We start from the raw sequence: 15,537 nt of genomic DNA on the forward strand, positions 1-15,537 counted from the left end.
CCCCCACTAGCCACACCCTACTCCCTCTTCTTCCCGACACCCCTGCTTTCCACCTGCTTCTTTCCAGACCTGAGCTCCTGCGGCCAGAGACAGCAAGAAAGACATTGGCAGATGTGTCTGCTCTGCTCTGGAGACATGCCAGGCTGTGCTGATACTGAGAGCCAGCCCGAGACATGAGTGCTGACATGACAATGAATCTCTCTCTCTCATGCACACACACACACACATTCACACACCACATACACACACAGTTTGTGACGCAGGTATAAAATCTCAATGGTAGGACAACGTTTTCTGATCCCAAACTTCCCTCTGGATGCCAGAAGAGTTGCTTAATCCTTGCCGGCTCCTCCTCCCTTGGTCATCTCTCAGGCTTCCTTCTCTGTTTTTGTCCCTCTCAAAGACATTGTCACCCCTTGTCACCCCATGGTGAGATAAATCTTTCGTCACATCACTTGCTTGTCGAAACCCACTGGGCCACTGGGCTCTGATAATTGTTCCCTGTCATACCAAAGCCCTCCCCCCCCCCACCCGTGGCCCAAACGACTTCCAGCTTCTCTCTTCACTGGCCAATTTGTCCTTCAAGTAGAACATTTAGCTGGGTGCTGGCGGCTCCACCTACAATGCTAGCTACTCACAAGGCTGAGATCTGAGGATCCTGGATTAAAGCCAGCCTGGGAAGGAGAGTCCATGGGACTCCTATCTCCAGTTAACCAGCAAAAAGCCAGAAGGGACAGCACTCAAACCTAGCTTAAGCCCTAATGTACATCCCTCCCCTATGTACACACAGAATATTTGTCTATCCAAAGGTTCATTTATACATATCATGAACTGAGGCTAATAAGGATGAAAATCATCTTTTCATTTGTGAAGAGGCCAGAACAGAAAACAAGGAAGAAACTTAAAACCCACTGATAGACATTGATGCGTAATGTGGCCTTGGACTTCAAAAACATTTTGTGCATTTATTGTCTAAGAAATTGATCTTTGGGGTTTATAAAATAACATAATTGAGTTGGGCATAGTAATATATATCTGTAGTTTCAGCATTTAGGAAAGTTAGGCCAGAGGATCACATGAGCAGTTGCCCAGTGATACTCTGTCACAGAAAAAAAATAAAATAATGTACTTTAAAAACTATTTTCAAAAATACAATAATTTTCAAGATAACATGTACATTAGAGCAACTCAAGAAAATGTATTATATGTTGGTTATGCTGCTGTTTAAAAATAGCAAAAGTATGCTGGATTCCAGTGGCTTGTAATCCTACCTACTTAGGAAGCTGAGATCTGAGGACTGTGGTCCAAACCCAGCTCAAGCAAGAGAGTCCCTCACAATCTTCTCTCCAATTAACCAATGAAGACACAGCTCCAATTAAGTGGCACTGGGGTTTAAGTGGTAGAGCACTATCCTTGAGCAAAATAGCTCAGGGACAGTGCCCAGGCCCTGGAATTCAAGCACCAGGACTGACACACACACACACACACACACACACACACACAAGAAGCATTATTTTTTATATATGTTCCTTTATTTTACAGTCTTAACTATATTAGATTGAACAGCATGGTCTTGATGTCTTTCTGAAAAATGCTTGTACTTTTCAACCCATTTATTATATTTTTTATAAAGCTACAACAATTTTCAGTGTTGTACTTTTATATATCAGCATTTTTGTTAACATCAGTTAGTTGTACAAGGGGGTTTCATTTTGACATGTCCATACTCTGTATCTTGATCAGACGCTCCACCCCATGACTCCCCTTCATTTTCCCTTCCCCCAAATTCTACTTTAAAGTTATTAAGCTTGAAACTTCACTGAATCTTCTCCATAGATGTGTGTGTGTGTGTGTGTGCGCGCGTGCTTGTGTGTGTATGTATTTTTGTGCCTGTACCCGGACTTGAACTCTAGGCCTCAAGCTCCCACGTGACTTTCCCCGCTCATGGTTGCTCTATACTTATGCCACATTTCCACTTCCAACTTTTTCTGCTGTTTAATAGAAGATAAGAATCTCATGGACTTTCTTGCCCTGAATGGCTTTGAACCTAGATTCTCAGATCTCAGCCTCTTGAATGGCTAGGATTACAGGTGTGAACCACTGCATTGGTGTCTAGACCTGGCGATTTTTTTTTAACTTTTTTTTTTTTTTTTGCCAGTCTTGGGGCTTGAACTCAGGGCCTGAGCACTGTCCCTGGCTTCTTTTTGCTCAAGGCTAGCACTCTGCCAACTTAAGGCACAGCGCCACTTCTGGCCTTTTCTATATATGTGGTGCTGAGGAATCGAACCCAGGGCTTCATGTATAGAAGGCAAGCACTCTTGCCACTAGGCCATATTCCCAGCTCCCTAGCTCCCTAGAGCTGGCAATTTTTGTTGTTGTTGGTGGTGGTCAGGGGGCCTGAACTCTAGGCCGGGGCACAGTCCCTGAGCTCTCCAGCTGAAGGCTAGCTCTCTACCACTTGAGCCACAACACCACTTCTGGTTTTCTGGTAGTTAATTGTAGATAAGAGTCTCATGGAGGGCTGGGGATATGGCCTAGTGGCAAGAGTGCTTGCCTCATATACATGAAGCACTGGGTTCAATTCCTCAGCACCACATATGTAGAAAATAGCCAGAAGTCGTGTTGTGGCTTAAATGGCAGAGCACTAGCCTTGAGCACAAAGAAGCCAGAGACAGTGCTCAGGCCCTGAGTTCAAGGCCCAGGACTGGCAAAAAAAAAAGTCTCATGGACTTTCCTGCCCGGGCTAGCTTTGAACCTCTGTCTTCAGATCTCAGCCTCCTGAGTAGCTAGGATTACAGGAGTGAGCCACCAATGCCTGGCCCTGGCAATATTTTTGTTTTTATTTTTATCTATTTTTTTTTTTTTTTTTGCCTAGGACTTGAACTCAGGGTCTGGGAGCTGTGTTCAAAGCTAGCAATCTACCACTTTGAGCCACTGCTCCACTTACAGCTTTTCGTGGTTAATTGGAGATAAGAGTCTCACAGAATTCCCAGCCCAGCCTGGCTTTGAACCTGGATTGTCAGATTCCAGCCTCCTAAATAGCTAAGATTACAGGTATGATCCTAGGTGTGAACTTGGTGCCTAGCCCTGACAATATTATGAAATGGAAATCTATCCCAGTAAAAGTACTTAGATAGCTGATAAACTCAGACAAAAGGCAGGGAGTTTTCAATTTTCACATGCACTTTAAATATTGTTTGGGGTCCAGGAAGGGCATCGTGTTGTGGGCGGGGGCTGGGCTGTTTGCTGTATGACCTTGGGCAAGGAGTGCCCCGCCCCCCAGCTTTAGTCTCCCACCTCTGTAAGACCAGCACAGGCTGTGGGTGAGGGGGAAGCTCAGTCCTGACATTTAGAGGCGCTCAACGAATAGGTTAGTTACTAATGATAGTCCCATGGCCAGCCCTACCTGCCCCCTCCGCTGGCTTCCTTGTGCTGCCTTTCCTAGGAACCTGCCGCGGCAGAAGCCATGGAGAGTGGATGGCGTTTGTCATCAGTGCCGTTCTAAGCACTCTGCATGGATTAGAGAGCTTTGTTCTCTTCTCGGATAGGTGTGATTATTTATCCTGTAATAGATCACCATGCTTAAGACACTGGGCACTGGACACTGGCTGCACACCCAGGCCAGCTGGCTCCTGGCTACATGGACAAGTACTCTTGACCTCTGGCTGCCTCCCAGAGAGAGACTGAAGGGAGGGAGGAAGGAAGTCTGCATTCATACCCCAGATGGCCTCTCCGTGAGGTTTCCCAGGCTGGCCTAGGACTCTGGAAGGACGGTCACAGCTTCTCTCCTAGACTCCAGTAAGCAACATTAATGTTGTTATTGTGAGCCCAACCCTGAGCTTCTTCCATACCCTTTTCCAGCTTTGTAGCCATTCCCATTGAACCAGGCCAGCTGCTACCTGCTGCTGCCTCTCAGCTTTCGCTAGAACAAAGCCGCAGTTGTCTTGGGCCTTATCAGTTTACTTCTCATGTTTTTAATTTTAATGATTTTTTGGAAAAGATTTCAATGAATACAAAGGATGCACAGTGAAAAGTCGCAGAAGCAGAAGTATAGCTCAAGAGGTAGAGTGCCAGCCAGCCTTGAGAGAAATAAAAAACCAAGTGAGAGCACAAGGCGGAGTTCAAGCCCCAGTACACACACACACACACACACACACCACACACACACACACACACGGAGGAAAAAGGGAAGAAGAAATGGGAATATGATGGGAGAAGGCAATTTTATTCAAAGCGTACTGTGTGCACGTATGGAAAAATAATGAAATGCCCTCATGATGCAAATGTATATTAATTCACAAGTAAGAAAAGCAAAAAGGACTAAAGAGCGGCGGGAAGGACTGGCTCTTCCGAGAGCTGGCCTCATGGGGAGCAGACCCCGAGGTGCAGGCTCTCTCCACGTGCAAGTGACCCTCTTCCAGGAAATGTGGGACTTCTCCCCAGAAAGGCTGACAGAAAGGCTGCGGGGCGGGGCTGAGCGTCTCCTAGGCAGAGCGCAGGGGAATGAATTCAGGTGAAGGCACGTGAAGAAGGAGGCCTAGCACGCCTGCCTTGCACAGGTCCCTCCCTGCCCACCCTCCAGTCTGGATTGCCCTGGGTGTGAGGCCATTTGTACAGGCCAGCCTCGCCGTCGGAGAAAACAAAAGCAAACAGCAGAGCAGAGATGGAGGCTAAGTTCCATGTGCATGAGCGAAAGAGAGCTCTCCCCTGAGCATCCCCACCCCATTTCTTTTCTTTCTTTATTTCTTTTTTTTGCCAGGCCTGGGGCTTGAACTCAAGGCTCCAGCTTCTTTTTGCTCAAGACTAGCACATTAGCACTTTGAGGCACAGCGCCACTTCCAGGTTTTTCTGTTCATGTGGTGCTGAGGAATCGAACCCAGGACTTCATGCATGCTAGGCAAGCACTCTACTTCTAAGCCTCCTTCCCAGCCCCCACCCCATTTCTTGAGGGTCAGTGGAGGAACATTCTGAGTATGTGAAGCCCCATCCTTCTAGATCTTCTTGGAGAGACTAGCCCAATTTGTTAAAACTGAAAGGCAGGACTGGACATGATAACCAATACCTGTAACCCCAGCGAACCAGGAGGCAGAGGGACAAAGGTCATTATGGAGAGCCAGGCCAGGCAAAAGCCAGAGACGCTATCTGGAAAACAAATTCAGAAAGTAAAATACCTGGGTCACGTGACACTCAAGTGGTGGTAGAGTGTCTGCTTAACCAGCACAAATACTTCCAAAAAAAAGAAAAAGTCAATATTCCACAGCCTCAGTGGCCTAGATGTGCAGGCCACAGCCGAGAGGCGACGGAGCACAGCAAGATGGGCCAGTCCCCGCCCACAAAGGGCTTCCCAGGAAGGGGCACCCCCAATCTGACTAACCACAGCCTCACCCTGGGTGGTGTTGGTGGAAGGGTTGAGAAAAGTACCAGCAGGGAGCAGCTAAAGAGGAGGAAAAGTTCAGAAAGAAAGAAACACTGTCTTGCAGTTCTCTGAGTTTCGAGGTTTGAAGTCGTCGGAGGGAGGTAAAAGCCACAGGCCTAGATGTGGGAAGCTGCTTAGAGCGAATCCCCGAGGCTGCTCCGGCCCTGGCTGGGGAGGCGGGCAGAGCCGTGGTGATGGACAGGGCTCTGCCCGTGCTTCCTAGCATGGCCCAGCTGAGGTGGCCAAGGGCTATGTTGGACATGTCCAGGCAGCCGGGCCTCTTGCACGGTCCCAAGCTGGAGAAAGACGCCTGCGTGCCTGGGATGACACCCGCCAGGGGAGCCCAGTGCTGAAGAGGTGAAGCCCAGCCCAGAACTGACCATACAGGGAAGCCTGGCAGAGGCCAGGTACTGTGTCAGTGCAGGCAGGCGCAGGAGATCCCGGGAGCCTGGCCCAGGGAAAGAGGACGCTCAGAGCAAGTGTCCGCCATGGCAGGGGAACGGGAACTAAAAGGAGGAAAGGGTGAGGTACAAAGATTAAAAACACATTTAATATATGGTTTGCTTTCGTGGGGTTGAAATCAGGGCCTAGCTCTGTTCAAGGCTGCCACTCTACTACTTGTGCCATACCTGAACTTCTGGCTTTTGGGTAGTTAATTGGAAATAAGAGTCTCACAGACTTTCCTGCCAAGGCTGGCTTCGAACCTTCATCCTCAGGTCTCAGCCTCCTGAGTAGCTAGGATTATAGGCATGAGCACCCAACAGTTTATTTTTTTGTGTCAATATTTTTAGCTGTGTGCTTGTGCTGGACTTTTCTTCTTCTTCTTCTTTTGCTCATACGGCTTGAACCCTGTGCCTAGGCACTGTCCATGTGCTTGAGTGCTCTACCACTTGAGCCAGAGGGCCACTTCGGTTTTTCTGGTGGTTAATTGAAGATAAGAGTCTCACAGACTTTCTTGCTGGGGATGGCATTGAACCGCGATTCTCAGATCTCAGCCTCCTGAGTAGCTAGGATTTTACGTGCGAGCCACCGGCGCCCCCTGTGCTGAAACATGTCTGTTTCTGACACTCGGCTAGTTAATTGGAGAGAAGGGTTTTTTCATGAATTTGTCTGCATGGACTGCTAACCTTAATCTTCAGATCTCAGCCTGCTGAGTAGCTAAGATTACAGCTGTTACATTTACTATGCAAGCATTCTAACACTTGAGCCAGTCCCAGGCCTTTCTGTTTTTATTTTTCAGGTAGGGCTTTGGTCTTGGTTTGTTTTGGTGTTGGTCCTGGGGCTTGAACTCAGGGCCTCGGTGTTGTCCATGATTGGAGATAAGAGTCTCATACACTGATTTTATTTTTATTGTCAGTCATGGGGCTTGAATTTAGGGCCTGCACCACACTGTTCTTAAGCAACTTTTGCTTAAGACCAGCGCTCTGCACTTTGAACCTCAGCTCCACTTCTGGTTTTCTTTGGTTAGAGATAAGAGTTTCATGGACTTCCCTGCCCAGGGTGGCTTTGAACCGTAATCTCCAGATCTCAGTCTCCTAAGTAGCTAGGATTACATGCGTGAGCCACCAGCACCCAGCTCTTGTATTGAATTTTTTAACATACAATAAGACAGAAACCCAGAGTCTAACAAGAAGGGAAGGAATGTAGAATAGGTTCTCTTTGGGAATGGATACCAACTAGAGATAGAGCAAAAAGTGAGGGCAAATATGATTGGAGTATCTTATATGTGTATATGAAAATAAAACAACAAAACCTGATGAAATTGGTCCAAGAAGTAGGAAGGGGAAATGAAGAGAGATAATAGAGGGGATGGGTTTGACTAGAACACTTTGTATATACATACAGAAAACACTACAGTGAAACCCTGGATGCAACCAGTATTTACTAATATTGAAAAAGAAAAAGAATCAGCATCTGTAAGACTTACAGTTATAAAAGCCTACAAATACAAAACAAATAATAAATGGAGGGAAATAATGATATATACATGACAAAATATGCAGTTCATTCAACATGAAAAACTCCTATAAATCAGTGATAAAGACTGACACAAAAGGGATGGTTTATAAGGATGTGAATAGGTAGTTCACAGAAAAAGAAACCAGCCAGGCAGTAGTGGGCTCACACCTGTAATCCTAGTTACTCGGGAGGCAGAGATCTGAAAGACTAAGGTGCAAAAAGACTGTAAGAGGGCTGGGAATGTGGCTTAGTGGTAGAGTGATTGCCTAGCCTGCAAGAAGCCCTAAGTTCGATTCCTCAACAACACATAAACAGAAAAAGTCAGAAGTGGCTCTGTGGCTCAAGAGGTAGAGTGCTAGCCTTGAGCGAAAGGACACCAGGACCAGTGCCCAGGCCCTGAGTTCAAGCCCCAGGATTGGAAAAAAAAAAAAAGACTGTAAGACTCTATCTCCAATTAATCAGCAAAAAGCTGGGCTAGTGAGCATGGCTCAAGTGGTAAATCACCAGCTGAGCAAGAAAGGCAAATAAGAGTGTAAGGCCCTGTTCAAGCCTTAGTATCAGAAAAGAAGAAAAGGAAGTGGAGGTATGGCTCCAGTAGCAGAGTGCCAGCCTTGAGTGGAAAAAGGGAGAGCTTAAGGCCCTGAGTTCAAGCCCCAGTACAGGCACTAAGAAAGGGAGGAGAGGGGAAGAGTGAAGAGAGAAGGAAAAAAAATCCACATGTTTCTTTCCATTTAAAATACTTTTCTCAACTTATTACAATTTGAGACATGCAATGAAGATTGAGTGAAATCATGTTTCTTACCCATCAGAAGGGAAAGGGTTACAGGGTTAATGAACCCTGATGCTGGGTGGGAGTGGGGGGGTGGGGGTGGGGGGTGGGGGGGAGCAGCCTCGCTCAGTAACCGCTGATGGGAGTGGAAATTGGCACAACCTCACTGAGAGCAACTTGGCAACGGCTTCCAAAATTAAAGTACATGTTTCCTTTCTGTTGTTTCTGTTCTAGGAATTTACCCTGCAGGTACATTCCCCCAAATCCACAGGAATATTTACTTAAATATCACTGTTTATAGTGGCAAAAAATTGCAACACCTAAATGCCTATTAATAGGGAGCTAGGTAGTAAATAATAACACCAATGGAAGAATGTGGCCCTTCTAAATGAAATAGATCTCCAGGCGCCAGTGGCTCATGACTATAACTGTAAAGAGTAAGATCTGAAGATCTCAGTTCAAAGCCAGCCCAGGCAGGAAAGTCTGGGAGACTCCATTTAACCACCAAAAAGCTAGACGTGGAGATGGGGCTCAAATGGTAGAGCATTAGCGTTGAGGGAGAAAACTAAGGGACAGACCCGGGCCCTGAGTTTAAGCCCCAGGACAGTCAAGAGAATAGGAGAGAGAGAGACAGACAGACAGACAGACAGAGACAGAGAGAGAGAGACACAGAGAGACAGACAGACAGACAGAAAGACAGAGACAGAGAGAGACACGGAGAGACAGAGAGAGAGAAGGAAAGAAAGTAAGGAAGAAAGGTAGGAAGAAAGGCGGAAGGAGGGAGGGAGGGAAGAAACGAAAGAAGGAAGGAAGGAACGAAGGAAGGAAGGAAGGAAGGAAGGAAGGAACGAAGGAACGAAGGAAGGAAGGAAGGAAGGAAAGAAGAAGAAATAGATTTCTGTGCTGCTATGGACAGACTTGAGAAACATAGTAACCTTGTATTTTAAAGCATGGTGTAAAACCATGATTTACTCACTTGCAACTGTGTGTGTATATGTGTGCACACACGGGTGCACATACCAGAACTCAGGTCCTCTTGCTCTTGCTTGGCTTTTCACTCAGGGTTGCCTTCGAACCAGAGATCCTCAAACCTCAGCCTCCTGAATAGCTACGAATACAGGTGACCCCAGTGCTGATGGCAAGTCAGGGAAGCTCAAATTCTAAGTTTAAACTTTTGTGCCAAAAAAAACAAATAGGGCTGGGGATATAGCCTAGTGGCAAGAGTGCCTGCCTCGGATACACGAGGCCCTAGGTTCGATTCCCCAGCACCACATATACAGAAAACGGCCAGAAGCGGCGCTGTGGCTCAAGTGGCAGAGTGCTAGCCTTGAGCGGGAAGAAGCCAGGGACAGTGCTCAGGCCCTGAGTCCAAGGCCCAGGACTGGCCAAAAAAATAAATAAAATAAAACAAATAAATAAATAAAGTAGGAGCCAGGTGCTGGTGGCTCATGCCTGTAATCCTAGCTACTCAGCAAGCTGAGGTCTGAGTATCATAGTTCAAAGTCAGCCCAGGCAGGAAAGTCTATGAGACTCTTACCTCCAATTAATCACAGCAAAAGCTATAAGTGGAACTGTGGCTCAAGTGGTAGAATGCAAAAGGAGCTCAAGGACAGTGCCTAGGCCCAGAATTCAAGTGCCAGGACTGGTGGAGGAAAAAAAAAAAAAGAAAAAAGTAAAAAGGTACCACCCATGCAGCCTTTAAATTTGCATGTGGCAGCAGTGATACTCAGTAGACACTATGTTGAAAATGAACTATAAACTTGTAGGCGGGTATGGGAGGGAAAAACTAGGTCAGAGGGAGGGAAGGGGTGACTACGTCCAAAAAGAAATCTATTTTTTCTTTGCTAGTCCTGGGTCTTGAACTGAGGGCTCGGGCACTGTCCCTGAGCCTCTCTGTGCTCAAGGCTAGCACTCTACCACTTGAGCCACAGCACTACTTCTGGCTTTTTCTGTGTATGTGGTACTGAGGAATCGAACCCAGGGCTTCATGCATGCTAGGCAAGCACTCTACTACTAAGCCACATTCCCAGCTCAAGAAGAGAGATCCCATCTAAAAAATAAAAGAGATTTTAAAGGACAATACTTAGATCTATGTGGTGGTAGCCATACACTTGGGCAAGGGCAGAGCAAAGTATCTCTGCAGTTTGGTGGGAAGTGGAAATAGAATTAAGATTTGAGCTAAATACCAGTCACCAGGAAGGCACTGCGCAGGGCATTGCTGCCTTGGGAATATGGTACAGATCACAGAAGAGCAGTAAATGCTCTAGTAGTAAAATTAAGAGGAAAAAAAAAGGTAAAATTAACTATAATGTGTTTCATTCATTATTATTATTATTATTATTATTATTATTATTATTATTATTATTATTATTATTATTCTATTGTGGGGCTTGAGCTCAGGACCTGGACTCTGTCCCTGAGCTCTTTTGCTCAAGGATAGTGCTCTATCACTTGGGCCACAGTTCCATTTCTGGCCTTTTCTGTTTCTGTGGTACTGAGGAATTGAACCCAGGCTTCATGCATGCTAGGCAAGGACATTACCACTAAGCCCCATCCCCATCCCCCTAAGGTTTTTTTTTTTTTTTTTTTTTGGCCAGTCCTGGGGCTTGGACTCAGGGCCTGAGCACTGTCCCTGGCTTCCTTTTTGCTCAAGGCTAGCACTCTGCCACTTGAGCCACAGCGCCGCTTCTGGCCGTTTTCTGTATATGTGGTGCTGGGGAATCGAACCTAGGGCCTCGTGTATCCGAGGCAGGCACTCTTGCCGCTAGGCTATATCCCCAGCCCCCCCCCCTAAGGTTTTAAAATTACAATATATATTTTATACTTATAGCATATCTCATTTCAGAGCATCCCCATTTCAAATGCTCAGTGCCAGGCTAGGGTGTGGCTCGGTGTGAAGCAAGGCCTAGTAGCAAGGCCCTGAGGTTCTTCGACACCCAGGGTTAGGTCAATAACAGTTTGTAGACAGTAGGCAGCAGCTCCCATATTAAACAGCACAGATCTAGAACTTTGGTTTATTTATTTGGTGCCAGTACTGGGACTTGAACTCAGGGCCTGGACCCCATCTCTGAGTTGTTGTTTTTTTCCCTCAAGGCTACTGCTCTACCACTTCCAGGTTTTTGCTGCTCAACTGGAAATAAGAATCTCATGGACTTTGCTGCCAAAGTTGGCTTTTTTTTTTTTTTTTTTTTGCTACAAAGACAGAAAATATGGAACGCTTCACGAATTTGCGTGTCATCCTTGCGCAGAGGCCGTGCTAATCTTCTCTGTATCATTCCAATTTTAGTACATGTGCTGCCGAAGCGAGCACCCAAAGTTGGCTTTGAAGCTTGATAATTAGACCTCAGCCTCCTGAGAAGCTAGAGTTACAAACATGAGCCTAGCTAGAACTTTTGTTTAGTTCCCTTCCTTTTGCCTTTTGTTGTTCTTCCTTCTCTTCCTCCCTTCCGCTATCCCCTCCCTTTTCTCTCCTCTTTAAAAAACAACATACAAGGATACAAGGCAATTGGAATAAGGAGAGAATGGTGGAAGGAGTGACATCAAAATGAATTGTACACATAAACTGACATTGAATTAAAACTCTTTTGAACAACAATTTTGAGATAATAATAAATAATGTGGGGCTGGGGATTTGGCCTAGTGGCAAAGAGTGCTTGCCTCGTATACATGAAGCCCAGCACCACATATATAGAAAACGGCCAGAAGTGGCGCTGTGGCTCAAGTGCAGAGTGCTAGCCTTGAACAAAAAGAAGCCAGGGACAGTGCTCAGGCCCTGAGTCCAAGGCCCACCAGGACTGGCAAAAAAAAAAAAGTGTTTTTTTTAAGCAGGGCATGGTAGCTCTTTAATCCTAGCAGCTCAGGAGGCTGAGACCTAGAGTATTGAATTTAGAAGCCATCCAGGGGCTGGGAATATGGCCTAGTGGCAAGAGAGCTCGCCTCGTATACATGAAGCCCTGGGTTCGATTCCCCAGCACCACATATATAGAAAACGGCCAGAAGTGGCGCTGTGGCTCAAGTGGCAGAGTGCTAGCCTTGAGCAAAAAGGAAGCCAGGGACAGTGCTCAGGCCCTGAGTCCAGGCCCCAGGACTGGCCAAAAAAAAAAAAAAAAAAAATTAAAATTAAAAAAAAGAAGCCATCCAAAGAAGAAAAGTCCAAATAAAGTCCAAAAGTCCAGCAAATAACTGGGCTGAAGATATGACTCAAGTGGTAGAGTGCCAGCCATGAGCAAGAAAACCAAGCAATGTGGACACCCTGAATTCAAATTCAAACCCCCGTACCAACAAACCAAACAGATCCTTCTTTAAGAGTTGAGACAACCTCTGTACATCACCTTTTTTTTTTTTTTTTTTTGCCAGTCCTGGGCCTTGGACCCAGGGCCTAAGCACTGTCCCTGGCTTCTTTTTGCTCAAGGCTAGCACTCTGCCACTTGAGCCACAGCGCCACTTGTGGCCATTTTCTGTATATGTGGTGCTGGGGAATTGAACCCAGGGCTTCATGTATACGAGGCAAGAGTTCTTGCCACTAGGCCATATCCCCAGCCCTGTACATCACCTTTATAATAACAATAAAAAATTTTATAAAAAGAATTGAAAACAATGTCTACCTGCCAACATTCACCCAGAGTCCTGAGAAACCTCATTTTTTTCCTCCAAGTGTGCTGCAGGCCCAGATGTGAACAGCTGCTTTCTCATGGTGGGAGCTGACTAGATAAACTGTCTGGCCTCATGGTGGTGGGAACAGGTTCTTTTTGGCCAGTCCTGGGCCTTGAACTCAGGGCCTGAGCACTGTTCCTGGCTTCTTTGTGCTCAAGGCTAGCACTCTGCCACTTGAGCCACAGCGCCGCTTCTGGCCATTTTCCCTATGTGTGGTGCTGGGGAATTGAACCCAGGGCTTCATATATACGAGGCAAGCACTCTTGCCACTAGGCCATATCCCCAGCCCCATGGGGACAGGTTCTATAGGCCCCGAAACTTTATCGGTAGTGTTTTCACTACTAGATCTTCTCCTGACTGGGGTTTCACTCTGCGGCTGGTGGGCAAAAGCTCTGATTGCTTAGAGTCCCTGCATCCATCTCTGGGCTCCAGGGACATTTTGAGTGCTAAAAAGTAGGGCATCTCACAGAATTAATTACATACATTATTTCAGAGAGAGAAGAGATTTTAAGGGCAAGAATCTTGAGATGAGAGGAAGAGGATGCAAAGAAAAGTCATCTTTTAGGCATACATTTACCAGAAGTTATTACTTCTATATTTGCATTTCCTTTCCTTATCAAAGTAACACACACACACACACACACACAGTTACGCAATGGTTTGTGCAGTTGCTACGAGACCACTCCGGGCGTGCGTGTGAGTCGCGCAAGCCTGCCTTCCCGCACGGAGGCCCATGGGAAGTACTGGGAAATTTCTCAAATGCTCCCAAGAATGTCGAGAGAGAGTTCTGAGTAATCACATCTTTTTGGACTTCTTGTGGGAAAACGTAGTGCCCATTTCCTTTTAGAGACAACAGTCTTTGAAAGCTGTGTTGCCAGACGAGTTTGCATTGTTTATGGTGAAGTCTGTAGAAGGCCCCGGCCAGTGGAAAGCCCGGGGCAGGGACAAAAATGTCTGGCCTGCCTGCAGCGCAGTGCACTGGAGTTTGAATTGTCCCGCTGGAGCTTCGCTCTGCTCTGCACGGGGTCAGCCTAAGGAGTGGCTGATGTGCGTGTCACTACTTTGCTTTATGAACTCCACCTCTGGTGTCTTCCAGGCATCTCAACCAAGGGGGCATCCTTCCCCGAATCCTTTTCTCCATCCAGAGCTCCCTCTCCAGCGTCACCGCCTCTCTGGGTGCCGGACCCCATCTGCTGAGTTGATCAGGAGGCAATTCGATTTCCAAAGAAGAAAAAGGCAAAGGGAGAACAAAGGAAAGAAAGTAAAAAAGTGGGTCCAGGTGAAGGAGCCTAGTTGCCCTCTCTGTAGCAAGATGTAGCTATGGTGACAACTGATGTAAGCACGACCTAACCTCTGGAGCAATCGAGGAGGGGGTTTCCAGCCAGGGGAGGGCTGGGAGGGCAGGTGAAGCCTGAAGCATGGATTTGCTCCCTCACACTGTTGGGACAACCTGACCCTGGGACAGCCTGGCCCGGGGCAGCTTGACCAGACACACAAGCAACGGCTCGCTCCTCCCAGCCTGGCGGGCTGCTTCGCTTGGGCTCTTAGCATCGGTCACCAAACATAAAAAACAAACATTATGGAGCACAATAATAATCATAATTGAAAAATCTTAGAAGTCCACAAACAACTCAGATACCTCATGGCTCTAATCCATCCAAAAGGGTTTGCTTCCCCTTCCTGGAAGGAGGCAGGCCAGGAGCTGGTGCTTCATCCCTGTAGTCCTAGCTACTCAGGAGGCTGAGAGCTGAGTGGGGATCGAGTGCAAAGCCAGCCAAGGCGGACAAATCCAAGAGACTCCATCTCCAACTCGCCCGCAAAGCCCTGCACGTGGAGGTGTGGCTTGAGCACCAGAGCTCTTGCCTGGAGCATAAGGCCAAGCAAGAGCTCAAGGGCTTGAATTCAAGCCCGAGTATGCACACACACACACACACACACACACACACACACACACACACACACACACACACAGAGGAAGGGTGAGCCCTGGCAGCCATGAGCCTGTTTGTTACAGCTGATCATTAGCTAGCTCACTCTGTAGTCCAGGTAGCCTCTGGGGAGCACACAGCACCCTTCTGCCCAATGATGAGCAGGACCCCAGGGAAGACCCACATCAAAAACTGGGGGCCGAAGGGGGTCCTACAAACGCCCCTTCCCTTTTCCTGTTGTTCATCCAGTCACCTCCCAGACTTCTCTGGAAACTTCTAGAGGCTGGGGACACAGAACTCACTCCTAGCCTGGTTCCAGGTGGACAGCAGGAAAGGCCCATCTTCGGCAATGGCCACTTCCTCCTGGAGGTGGACATGCACCGGGGGCGTGGTTTGAGTACAGGATAAAGCTCCTGCCTAGCATGCAGGAGGTCCTGAGTTCAAAGCCCAGCACTGCCAAGAAAAGGAAAAACAGAGAGAGAGACAAGGAAAATGCCTACACAGCAGTTTCACCCCTTTGTGAATGAGCTTTGGCAAGTACTTGTGTGAGTCACAGCTTCAGTGACACAGAGCATGTGACTTCCAATTGCCCAGAAGTATGACTGACACCTTGGGGGGGGGGGGGGGTCCCACCCTCAAGGGGCTCTGTTAACCCAGAACAAGGAGGCCAAAGCTTATCTTTCTTTTCTGTAAGAGCTCAGTCAGCTGCTGAGTTCCGAGGTCCTGTCCATACTTGGTGCTCACGTCATACGCGTACGGGAAGGCGCGCAGGTAGCCCCTGAGTGGCTATTGTTCTCATTGCCTAAGCCAGC

At 47.3% G+C, this 15,537-nt stretch overlaps 1 non-coding gene across 1 annotated transcript; it reads right to left on the reverse strand.

The window, feature by feature from the left end:
- Nucleotides 1-11,347: 11,347 nt before the first annotated feature.
- LOC125363741 lies at nt 11,348-11,454 on the reverse strand. The gene has a single exon (XR_007213322.1). It is a non-coding gene; the product is annotated as a U6 spliceosomal RNA (small nuclear RNA).
- Nucleotides 11,455-15,537: the final 4,083 nt, after the last annotated feature.

The sequence above is a fragment of the Perognathus longimembris genome, chromosome 14 (assembly GCF_023159225.1).
Source record: "Perognathus longimembris pacificus isolate PPM17 chromosome 14, ASM2315922v1, whole genome shotgun sequence".
NCBI classification, from domain to species: Eukaryota; Metazoa; Chordata; class Mammalia; order Rodentia; family Heteromyidae; genus Perognathus; species Perognathus longimembris.